The sequence below is a fragment of the Mustelus asterias genome, chromosome 21 (genome assembly GCF_964213995.1).
Source record: "Mustelus asterias chromosome 21, sMusAst1.hap1.1, whole genome shotgun sequence".
In the NCBI taxonomy this organism is placed as follows: Eukaryota; Metazoa; Chordata; class Chondrichthyes; order Carcharhiniformes; family Triakidae; genus Mustelus; species Mustelus asterias.
Genome location: NC_135821.1, coordinates 78709365 through 78721722, shown reverse-complemented (window position 1 = coordinate 78721722; position 12358 = coordinate 78709365).

Genomic DNA, 12358 nt, shown 5'->3' with positions numbered 1-12358 from the left:
TGAGCCCATGGTGAACTCCGGCACAAAATTGCGGCAATAGAATAAACTCCTTGGGCAGGATCTTCCAGCCACGCTCGCCTCAAAACCGGAGAATTCTGCCAGAGGTCAATGGCCCTTTGCATGGTCTGCACCCGCCCCCCCCCCCCCCCCCCCACTACAATTCCTGTGGTGGGCAAGACGGGTGAAATCCCCCCCTTGCGTCATCTTTCCCCTCTTTACCGTATATGTCTATAAACATGTAAGTATTAAACTGAAGCAAAACATTTGTCATATTATTAAGACTCTGATGATATTCAATTCTATTTTCATTAGTATGTGACAGGGGATAAACACAATTTTTACATCCTTGTCATAGAGAGAGACGCCAGGGGGAAAAAAATTGTATCTAATGAAAAGATTTCAACCTTAAAGAGGTAGTGTCTTAAAGGAAGAAAGTTTGGTGTCTATTCTGCTAGGAAAAAATAAGCATTCAGTTGACCATTTATCTGGTTTTGAGCTGGACGTTTGGTCTTGGAGTGGCCTGATAATTTTGGAAAGTTCACCCTGTCTCATGAATATATGTATACACATAACCTTTTCAATACACCACTCTTGTCTTGTGGACTGGGCAAAATATGGTCACCCTAAAGAATCATACATAATATTTTTTATGAAGACTTTGCATACAAGTGTCAGTGATGTTTTTCACTGTAATTTATGTGAATGTGTTAAGAAGTTTGCATAAAGTTATTCATAAACATGGTGACCTTTACAAATGAACCACTGGACAAGTCTAGAGCTTTTTTGTAATTGAATCATCAATATTGATTGATGAGTAGAGGAAAAAAAGAGCAACTTCAAAGGTGAGAGTGAATAAGATGGCTCCAAACTAAGCTCCTGTGAGCTGAACTGGTCACAATGTGTGGATAACCTTCCATGACTTATTTTATAATCAACTTTTTGAAAAGGTTATTCAAAATTTGCTTATTTTCATCAACGGCAAAGAAAAGTCATACAAAGCACCTTATCCCCTTCAAAAATCTCCACGTCTTTATTTTGTAGGCATCAGCAGGAGCCAGTTTGCACATAGCAAGCTCCCAGAAACAGCAATGAGTTGATTGCATAACTAATTTATTTATGGTGGTCTCGACTGAGGGAGAATGTTGGCCAGGACACTCACAGATCTCCATGTTATTACTTGAATAGCGTCATGGGATTTTTAATACCCAACTGAACCAACAGATGGGGCCTCAGTTTAATGTCTCGTGTGAGGCTTTGTCATTCCATCTGTCTCGGAGATTCATTGAAATGAATTCTTTTCGCAAATTCTGGGGGAGGCTTGAACTCCTCGGCCCCTGATTGAGAGGCAATTGAGCCAAGCTGATCCTTTACCATGTTGAAAAGTTAGGACAGATGCCAGAAGGTATTTCCTTGTACAGAAAATGAAAAAATAATGTAATGTGTTGACATGAAAAGTACTTTAAGAAAAATTACATGTTGTGAAGGTTGCCATTCTAATGAAATTAAATGACCTTTGGATCCTTTCTCATCTGAATTGTCTTTTTATATTTAAAAATTGATGTTCAATTTATAAATAATTGCTTTTAAACAGTCGTCACTATTCAAACATGTCCAAATTCTGTGTAATAAGCAGGAAACTCATGAAAAATAATTCCTTATTTATGTGTGACCCATATTTTGAATGTGCACCTCCAAAATCTACAATTTAAGATTCTTTTTCTATCTCTTTTAAAACTTGACAGTTGTAATTCTTGGAAGATTATTAAGGGTAAAAAAGTGTTATACTTGTTCATGAATTCTATGGTGGGGAATGCCACATCTTGAAGCGACTGACATGTCCTTTGTTGTACGCAGTGGAGAGAGACTGACAGCCCCTTTAGGCTGGTGCAGGTTTCCTTCCTGGTCACAGTATGGGCAATGATAAAATTGTGGTTCCATATACCTTTCGGTCTTTCATGAAGAAATTCTAACATCTCAACAAGCTTGATCAGAACTAATGCCAGATTGCTACACCCTAGATAGCTGGGATTGTTCTTAGAGCAGAGAAGGATAAGAGGAGATTTAATAGAGGTGTTTACAATTCTGAGAATTGCAATAGAGGACACAGGGAGGGACTATTTCCACTGACAGGAAGGTTGGTAAACAGAGAATGCAGATTTAGGTTCATATAATTGGTAAAAAGAATCAGCTGGACTTGAGGACTTTCCCAAAGTGAGTTGTGAACACACTGCCTGGAAGATAGGTACGAAGCAGCGTCAATAACAACTTTCAAAAGGAAATTGGATAAATATTTGAAGTTGCAAGGCCAGTGGAGCAGGGATGTGGGACGTGAACTGGCATGGACATAATGGGCTGAATGGTCTCCCTATGTCCTGTACGATTTCATTTGTACCTCATTAAGGGAACACCAGAGAAATACAAATAATAAATAAGAGAAAACTAAAATAGCAGCCTAATGTTTCTTCAGAAGGAACTCTTCAAAATGGAGCTAATGAAAATACAACAAAACTTACTCCAACTTATAAATCAAAGAAAGGGTTTAAGAAAGAAACTTCATTACTCCAAACTTGGGGCCTCGCCCTGGGCCACTCCAAGCTTCCCACAATTCTACACAGTTCCTTATTTGTAATGAATCAGCTGGTCAGCTGACAATTACATCACTCTGTAATTGGTTCCATGTTTTACTGGGTCAGCTGACTCTTGCATCTTGTTCCAATTGGTCACATTACACCCAATCAAAGTTGTCACCGATTACATTCTAACACCTAATCTCATGGGCAAAAAAGTACTTTCGTTGAATTTTGGAACAAATTCTTATTTTAATTAGTGCTTTGTTGGAGGAATTACTCCACCAAATCAGACACCTTTCCCTAATGACAAGTTTGCTGGAAACATTTGAATCGGCTCAAGGCAACTGACCACGTTTTCTTCATTTGCACTGGACGATTTGCAACTGTGCTGCATTTTTATCAGAAATACCCTGGTTAATATATTTTCATGCACAAAAATACTTGTTTTCAAATGAATCTGATGTTTCTTTACTCTAACATGAACCATTTTATAATAGATATATAAAAAGCTAATAATGCAACATAAAATCCATTTACCTTTGCTAATGCTTTTCTATTTTATACTCAGAAAACAAACCTAAAATTGTTCATTTTTAATGATTTTTTGAAGCACACGACAGTCCAAATGTAAGTAATTTAGCTCAAAAATGCTCTACACACACAAGGGGACTTGTTTCTAACATCCACATATGTATACCTGCATTAAAATCAGTTTAAACTGGAGTTGACTTGTGCTATGATAATATTAACATGTATTTCCCCAAGCTGCAGCCTATTTCCATCCAGATTCTACAAAAATTAAAATAGTCACAAGAAGCCAATAAACTTTAGCCTTCAAACCCGCCTCACAACAGATGTCGGCTCAGATTATGATTGAAAATTCTTGCTCAGAACAGTCTTTAGAGTGACCCAGGAACACTTTTGTGTCAAAAGTCTAACAGCAAGAGGTCTTCTGTGATCTCAGAGGAACTAAATGATTCTATTGTGGTTTAAATGTTCACAGGACATCTCCATCACCTCCGAGAGGTATTTATTAAGATAGAAACCTTTGTGAAAGAGTGTGCGTTCCTCTTTCAGTCAGCTGTAGTTGAAGACATGAGTTCTAAATGTGAGCATTGAGAGATCAGAGTGAAGCAAAGTGTACACTGAATAATTATCTACCTTGAAGACTGAATTCTGGGGTACAGCACAGGGTACAATTTACGCCACATTTGATAATTCATTGAATCCTTTGTTGGGAAATATGGCGAGCATCTTCTCCATTTTGTTCAGCCAATACAGGTACACATTAGGAAACAGATTGAGGTTTATTGAGTTACTCTGTCCTCCCCCACACTATTTATAGATAATCAGTTATTAAAAATGTTCTTTGCTCTCCTATATGCCATCGTTCAGCACTCGGCAAGTCAGTCACTGATGATTTGTAATGTAAACTGTTGCTTACATTTTCCTTTTATATCTCAAATTTCCCAAAATAGTATATGTGGGAATAGGAAGAAATTGAGAAATAAAATAGCAATTTTTCTCTGCGTGATCTGACAATTCCATTATGTAGGCTTTTAAATGTCTTTTCACTCTTACTAGATAACAAGTTTAAACTTTGCACTTAAACTATCTTAATTTAATTCAATAATCAACTCAACTGTCGAAAAGAACAGGGCATCCATCTCCTTTCTCTATGCTGGATTTGAACATGAGCCTCCCAAAGGAGTAACAGCATCCAAAATTCCATCTGTGCTTTGTCTCATCAGTTCGGAGATGTTTTACTAAAAGCTGCAAGATAGCCGAGGGCTAATTTTCCTGACCTTTGCCTAGAAGGGTGTTGGGGGGTGTGCAATAGCTGTGGAGAGATTTGGAGCTGGATCTGCATTTGCAAAAGGCGCAATTCCAATAAAGCAGAACAGTGCAGTGAGTTGCCAGCTGTCTGCCTGATTTTATGCAGGAACGTTCTCAAGACACTTCAGTGCAACCACACTGAGAGAAACATAAGGATGTAGCCATTCACCATTAGATTCCCAACACGAGTGTCTGGTGGGATCCTATGAGACCAAAGACTGATAAGGATTAATATTGGAAATCTTTTATAAGATCTTTATCCAAACACAGGGGTCTTTAGCTGTCCTTGAATGTTCTGTTTTTGTTGCAGATAGGCCTTGCCATGTTGCATTTACTCTCAGGGTTGCCCTGACCATGTAAATGGCTCAGGATATAAATGCGTGTGCGGAATTCTCCCATTTTGTGACCACGTCCCATGGCGGAGGCAGGAACGTGGAAGGTGTCCCAGGGGCAGCCCCAGACTTTATTCAGGTGATTCCTGACACCTACGCGCCACATTGTTCCAAATGTGTTTCACGTTGATGTGTTTTCCCACTGACTTCGCGGGGGATCTGGTGTTGGAACTCAGGATTAACAGGTTGCAAATGATGTTCTCACCAGCCTCTGGCAGGTTTTCCTGACCTGCCATAGTGGGCACCAGCCTCGTACCATACTCTCCACCGGAGCTGACATTGAACCCGCCGGCAAGGGCTCCGAGAATTCTACCACATGACTCTACTGGGGAAGTCATGATGTGGAGATACCGCCGTTGGACTGGGGTAAACACAGTAAGAAGTCTAACAACACCAGGTTAAAGTCCAACAGGTTTATTTGGTAGCAAAAGCCACTAGCCTTCGGAATAGGCTGTCCCTTCGTCGGGTGGGAGTTCTGATCACAAACAGGGCACAAAGACTGATTTGAAAAATTGAGTTTGTGTCTTTGTGCCCTGTTTGTGATCAGAACTCCCACCCACCTGATGAAGGGACAGCCTGTTCCGAAAGCTAGTGGCTTTTGCTACCAAATAAACCTGTTGGACTTTAACCTGGCGTTGTTAGACTTCTTACTGTGTCTACTGGGGAAGGGCAGGAGTAAAGCTGGGGTCAGGGAGTGATATCTGCTTCAGGTAGCTGGATGGGCCCAGCAACATTTATAATGTAAGACATGAAAAAATCTGTAAGAACATTTTAGGACTGATGCGCGATTGATTCACACGGGAGGCTAGGACGTACCCAGGAATAAAGGCTTTTATTCACAACAAGATTGGAGCACACTACTTAACAATACTATCCCAGACTAAGGGCTACTAGGAAGTAGCAGTGACCTTTATACTCCTGTAAGGAGGCGGAGCCTAACGGAGTGTACCACAGAACAATGATAACAGGTGGAACATCCCAACCCTAACCCCAACAGTAACAAGAGTAACATATGTACAAGTACCCATAGTGGTAACCATCTATGGTTCACCACAAGGACTAATATAACAAGATGTGAAAATTACTTAACTCATTTTATTAGAAGTGAAGCGACCACCAGACAAGCTTCAAGCTCATTTCATTTTTGCCAGAGCTTTGTTGTAATTATGCAAATTAGAAATAGGTTCTCTCAATGTTACCTGGTCTCAGCTGTGGCAGATGTAGAGAAGCGGCTGGAGGAAGAGGCAGGACTGGCAACTCAGCATTCCAGGATATAGAATCTTCAGGCAAGACAGGTGGGGTGGGGTGTAAAACAGGAGGTGGTGTCACAGTATTGATCAAGGAATCTGTTACTGCAGCGAGGAGGAATGATATCTTGAGCAGGCTCCTCAACTGAACTCATATGGATGGAACTTAAAATAATATGGGGACAATTGTGTGGCTGAGAGTCTACTACAGACCCCCAAACAGTCAGGGAGAGATAGAAGAGCAGATATGCGGGCAAATCTCAGAGAAATGTAAAAACAATAATGTAATAATGGTCGGGAATTTCAACTTCCCCAATATGAATTGAGATAGTCAGAATTAGAAAGGCTTAGGGAGGGCAGAATTCTTAAAGTGCATCCAAGAGAATTTTTTGACCCAGCACATAGAAAGTCCTACAAGAGAAGGGGTGGTACTTGATCCAATTTTAGGGAATGAAACCAGGCAGTTGGTCGAGCATTCAGTGGATTCAATGCATTCAGAGCTTCCAGAGACACTCCAACTCTCCCCGACCCCAGCACCCCTCCAAGCCAGCCTGACTAGCCACACCAACCAACTACCAACTGGGATTAGCACTGCTGCCTCACAGCGCCAGGGACCCGGGTTCAAATCCAGCCTGGGAGGACTGTCTCTGTGGAGTTTGCACATTCTCCCAGTGTCTGCATGGATTTCCTCCGGGTGCTCCAGTTTCCTCCCACAGTCCAAAGATGTGCGAGTTAGATGGATTGGCCATGCTAAATTGCCCCTTAGATTCCCAAGATGGTGTAGGTTAGGGAGATTAGCGGGATAGGTGTGTGGGGTTGCTAGGATGGGGCAGAGGGTGAGCCTGGGTGGGATGCTCTGTTGGAGATTGGGTGCAGACTCGATGGGCCGAATGGCCCCCTTCTGCACAGTAGGGATTCTATGATACTACCCCAACTCCCCAACCTGATCAGCCCAACCATCTGATTCCCCTGACCCTTCGACTCTCCCCAACCCGACTTGATTACCCTCCCCACCACCCAATTCCCGCCGCCAATGATCCCCAGTCTCCCCTCCCATCCTGTAAATTTCAGAAAGATCGTCAGTTACATTGAAATATCATTGGAGAATTTCAGAATCAGCAGCAGAGTAAAGCACGGTTGCACCCTGGCACCAACTCACTCTAACATATTTTTCTTCATGCTGTTTTGTACATTTTTGGCCACTCAAATGAGAGAGTCTGTCTGCGTGCCAGAGACAGTTCCAAGCTGCTGAACCTGGCAAGACAGCGCCAAGTCTGAAGTGCATAATGTCCTACTTGGATAGTTGGTGTTTGCTGATGACACCCCACACTGGCATCCCATGCTGAAGGTCAAAGTTGAGAAGTCAAGTGTGGACCAACGGCAGATGAATGTAAAGTACAAAGCTCCGTGTGCATCAAGCTTGTGTTCTCAATAACCTCCTTTATCAGCGTGAAGCATGCACAACGTATGTAAGCTAACAAAAGCGGCTGAGACAAATATTGGACATCTCCTGGCAGGACAGGGTGCCAAATATAAAAGTACATCAGTGTGCAGGGATCCCCCGCATGTTTGCCCTCGAGTCAACAGCTACATTATTGGCTGAGTCATGTGAGTGAATGGACGGTTGCTGCATCTTCAAAGATGTGCTCTATGGCGAGCTTGCTATTGGCACAAGACTGACAGGTCACCCGCGCTGGCGATACAGGGATGTCTGCAGCAAGTCTCCAAGTTGACCAGGATCAGAGTAGATTCATGGGAAGTCCTTGCTGCTGATTCCTGGAGACAAGCAGTCAGGAAGGACATGGAAAAAGCAAGGCGCAAGATAAAGGAGCAGATGGAGGAAAAGAGAATCTGCTGGAAAGCAAAAAATATCATTCAACCTCCAGCCAGCACCATTCATCTGTGCCAGCTGAGGAAGGGATTGCAAATCAACTTCTACAGCCACAACAGACCATGTCTAATCCAGAAGTGACAGGAACCCTGGGTACAGCCCATCTCCTCCCAAGATGGACAGATGCCAAAATATACAATTTCTTTAATTGAAGGAAAAATGATTACAAGGTGGAAACTGAAGCAGAATGTAGCTTTGGATTAAATTAGGCAAAGCCAAAGTTCTTTATTATAACATAAATAAATGACAGACTTTCAAATGCAACATGTAAATGATAAAAAAAATAGGGGATGAGGATGAAAAACAACGATACTATTCATGCTTAACTGTCATTGAATCAAATAAATGGTCTTAATGTTCAGTCTATTGGCAGGAGATGATAAAAGTATCATTTAATATGAAGTTAATCTGACAAGGACAATGAATTTCAACAGGGAATTGACACCATGTTAACATTAATATGAATCCTTAGTCACCAATTTCACTTTTTCCTCAATTATCCTTGTCTCTCCCCCTGAAGTTTCCAATGAATTTTCTGTCCTCCTTGACCAAGTCGGCTTTTTATTTATTCATTTACTGGATGTCAGTGTCACTGGCTAGACCAGCATTTATTGCCCATACCTAATTGCCCTCGAGAAGGTGGTGGTGAGCTGTCTTCTTGAATCGCTACAGTCCCTGAGGTGTGGGTAGACCCACAGTGCTGTTAGGAAGGGAATTCCAGGATTTTGACCTGGTGACAGTGAAGGAACAGACATATATTTCCAAGGCAGGTGGTGAGTGACTTGGAGGGGAACTTGCAGGTGGTGGTGTTCCCATGTGTCTGCTGCCCTTGTCCTTTGAGGCCGTAGAGATCACAGGTTTGGAAGATGCTGTTGAAGGAGCCTTGGTGAGTTGCTATAGTGCATCTTGTAGATGATACAAACTACTGCACTTGTGTGTGTTGCTGGTGGAGGGAGTGGATATTGATGGTGGTGGATAGGGTGCCAAAGGGGCTGCTTTGTCCTGGATGATGTTGAGCTTATTGAGTGTTATTGGAGATGTAGTCATCCAGGCAAGTGGTGCACAATCACACTTTGATTCGTAGATGGTGGATAGGCTTTGGGGAGTCAGGTGGTGAGTTACTTGCTGCAGAATTCCCAGTCTCCGACCTGTTCTTGTAGCCACAGTATTTATATGGCTAGTCCAGTTCAGGTTCTGGTCAATGGTAACCCACCCCCCCTTCCCTGATATTGTTGGTGGTGGATTCAGCGATCGTAATGTCATTGAATGGCAAAGGGAGGTGGTTAGATGCTCTCTTGTTGGAGATGGTCATTGTCTGGCACTTATGTGGCGCGAATGTTACTTGTCACTTGTCAGCCCAAGCCTGGATATTGTCCAGATCTTGCTGCATTTGGACATGGACTGCTTCGGTATCTGAGGAGTCGCGGATGGTGCTGAACATTGTGCAATCATCAGCGAACATCCCTACTTCTGACCTTATGGCAGAGGGAAGGTCATTGATGAAGCAGCTGAAGATGGTTGGGCCGAGGACACTCCCCTGAGGGACTCTTGGAGGTGAGATGATTGACCTCCAACCACCACAACCATCTTCCTCTGTGCCAGGTATGACTCCAGCCAGCAGAGCGTTTTCCTCCTGATGCCAGACTCAGTTATAGCTGCCTTGATGTCAAGAGCCGTCACTCTCACCTCACCTCTTAAGGTCAGGAGCTGAGTGGCCCTGGTGAAACCCAAACTGGGCATCAGTGAGCAGGTTATTGTTGAGCAAGTGCCGCTTGATAGCAATATTGGCAACATGCATTCTATGCCTGTTTTGAGCAAGAGGCCAGTGAGAGCATGCCCTCCTCCCCGGAAGCCCTGGATGAACCTGTGTCCGAGGTCACCGTCGCAGATGTCAGAGCAGCTTTCTCGAAAGTCAAACCCACAGAAAACGACTGGCCCGGATGGGGTACCTGGATGAGCACTCAGATCTTGCGTGGACCAGCTGGCGGGGGTATTCATAGACATCTTTAACGGCTCTTTACACCAATCTGAGGTCCCTTTCTGCTTCAAGAAAATGACCATCATCCCGGTACCAAAGAGAAACCAAGCAGCGTGCCTTAATGACTATCGTCCGGTGGCTCTGACATCCATCATTATGAAGTGCTTCGAAAGGTTAGTCATGGCACATATCAATTCCAGCCTCCCGGACTGCCTGGATCCACTACGGTTCATCTACCGCCACAACAGGTCCACAGCAGATGCCGTCTTCCTGGCCTTACACTCAACCCTGGAACACTTAGATAACAAAAACACCTGTGTCAGACTCCTATTTATTGACTACAGCTCAGCCTTCAACAACATTATTCCTACAAAATCCATCTCCAAACTCCGTGGCCTGGGCCTCGGCTCTTCCCTCTGTGACTGGATCCTGAACTTCCTAACTCACCGACCACAATCAGTAAGGATAGGCAACAACACCTCCTCCACGATCATCCTCAACACCAGTGCCCCAAAAGGCTGTGTCCTCAACCTCTTATTATACTCCTTATACACCGATCAGCATGTGGCCAATTTCCCCTCCAACTCAATTTTCAAGTTTGCTGATCACACCACCCTATTGGGTCCGATCTCAAACAAACAATGAGGAGACGGAGTACAGGAAAGATATAGAAAATTTGGTGAACTGGTCCCTCAATGTCAACAAAACGAAGGAGAAAGTCATCGACGTTAGGAAGCGTAAAGGAGAACATGCCCCTGTCTACATCAATGGGGACGAAGTAGAAAGGGTCAAGAGCTTCAAGTTTCCAGGTGTCCAGATCACCAACAACCTGTCCTGATCCTCCCATGCCAACGTTATTAGTTAAGAAAGCCCACCAACACCTCTACTTTCTCAGGAGGCTAAGAAAATTTGGCATGTCTGCTACAAGTCTCACCAACTTTTACAGATGCACCATAGAAAGCATTCTTTCTGGTTGCATCACAGCTTGGCATGGCTCCTACTCTGACCAAGACTGCAAGAAACTACAAAGGGTCGTGAATGAAGCCCAGTCCATCACTCAAACCAGTCTCCCATCCATTGACACTGTTATACTTCCCACTGCCTCGGAAAAGCAACCAGCATAATCAAGGACCCCGCGCAGCCCGGACATTCCCTCTTCCACCTTCTCCCGTTAGGAAAAATATATAAAAGTCTGAAGACACTTACCATCTGGCTCAAGAACAGCTTCTTCCCTGCTGCCGACAGACTTTTGAAGGGACCGACCTCATATTAAGTTGATCTTTCTCTACACCCTAGCTATGACTGTAACACGGCATTCTGCATCCTCTCCTTTCCTTCTCTATGAACGGTATGCTTTGTCTGTATAGCGCGCAAGAAACAATACTTTTCACTGTATACTAATACATGTGACAATAATAAATCAAATCAAATCACTTTCCATCACTTTACCGATAATTGAGAATAGCTGATGAGGTAGTAATTTTCCAGGTTGGATTTGTCCTACTTTTTGTGGACAGGACGTACCTGGGCAATTTTCCACATTGCCGGGTAAATGCCAGTGTTGTAGCTGTACTGGAACAACTCTGGATCACAAGTCTTCATTATTATTGCTGGAACATTGCCAGGGACCACTGCCTTTGCAGTATCCAGCCATTTCTTGATATCACACGGAGTGAATAGAATTGGCTAAATACTGCCATCTGAAATGCTGGGGACCTCTGGAGAAAGCTGAGATGGATCATCCACTCGCTACTTCTGGCTGAAGATTGTTGCGAATGCTTCAGCCTTATCTTTTGCCGGGACCTGCTGGGCTCCTCCATCATTGAGGATGGGGAATTTGTGGAGCCTCCTCCTCCAGTGAGTTGTTTAATTGTCCACCACCGTTCAAGACTGGATGTGGCAGGATGGCAGAGCTTAGATCTGATCCATTAATTGTGGGATCGCTAAGCTCTACTGTATGTTGCTTTCGCTGTTGGTTTTGTGTTGTAGCTTCACCAGGGTGACATCTTATCTTGAGGTATGCAAGTGCTGCACTCTCTATTGAATGGGGGTTAATCACCTGGCTTGGTGGTAATGGTTGAGTGGGGGATACATTGGGCCAAGAGGCTACAGATTGTGTTCAAGTACGATTCTGTTGTTGCAGATGGCCCACAGTGCCTTATGGATGCCTAGTTTTGACTTCCTCAATCTGTTCAAAATCTATCTTATTTAGCAGACCGGCAATGCCACACAACACAATGGAGGGTATCCTCAGTATGAAGACAGGACTTCAATTCCGCAAGGTCTGTGCAGTGGTCACTGCTACCAATACCGTCAAGGACAGGTGATTCTGCACTAGCAGGTTGGTGAGAATGAGGTCAAGTATATTTTTCCCTCTTTTGGTTCCCTCACCACTTACGGCAGTCCCAGTTTAGCAGCGATGTCCTTTAGGACTCGGCCAGTTG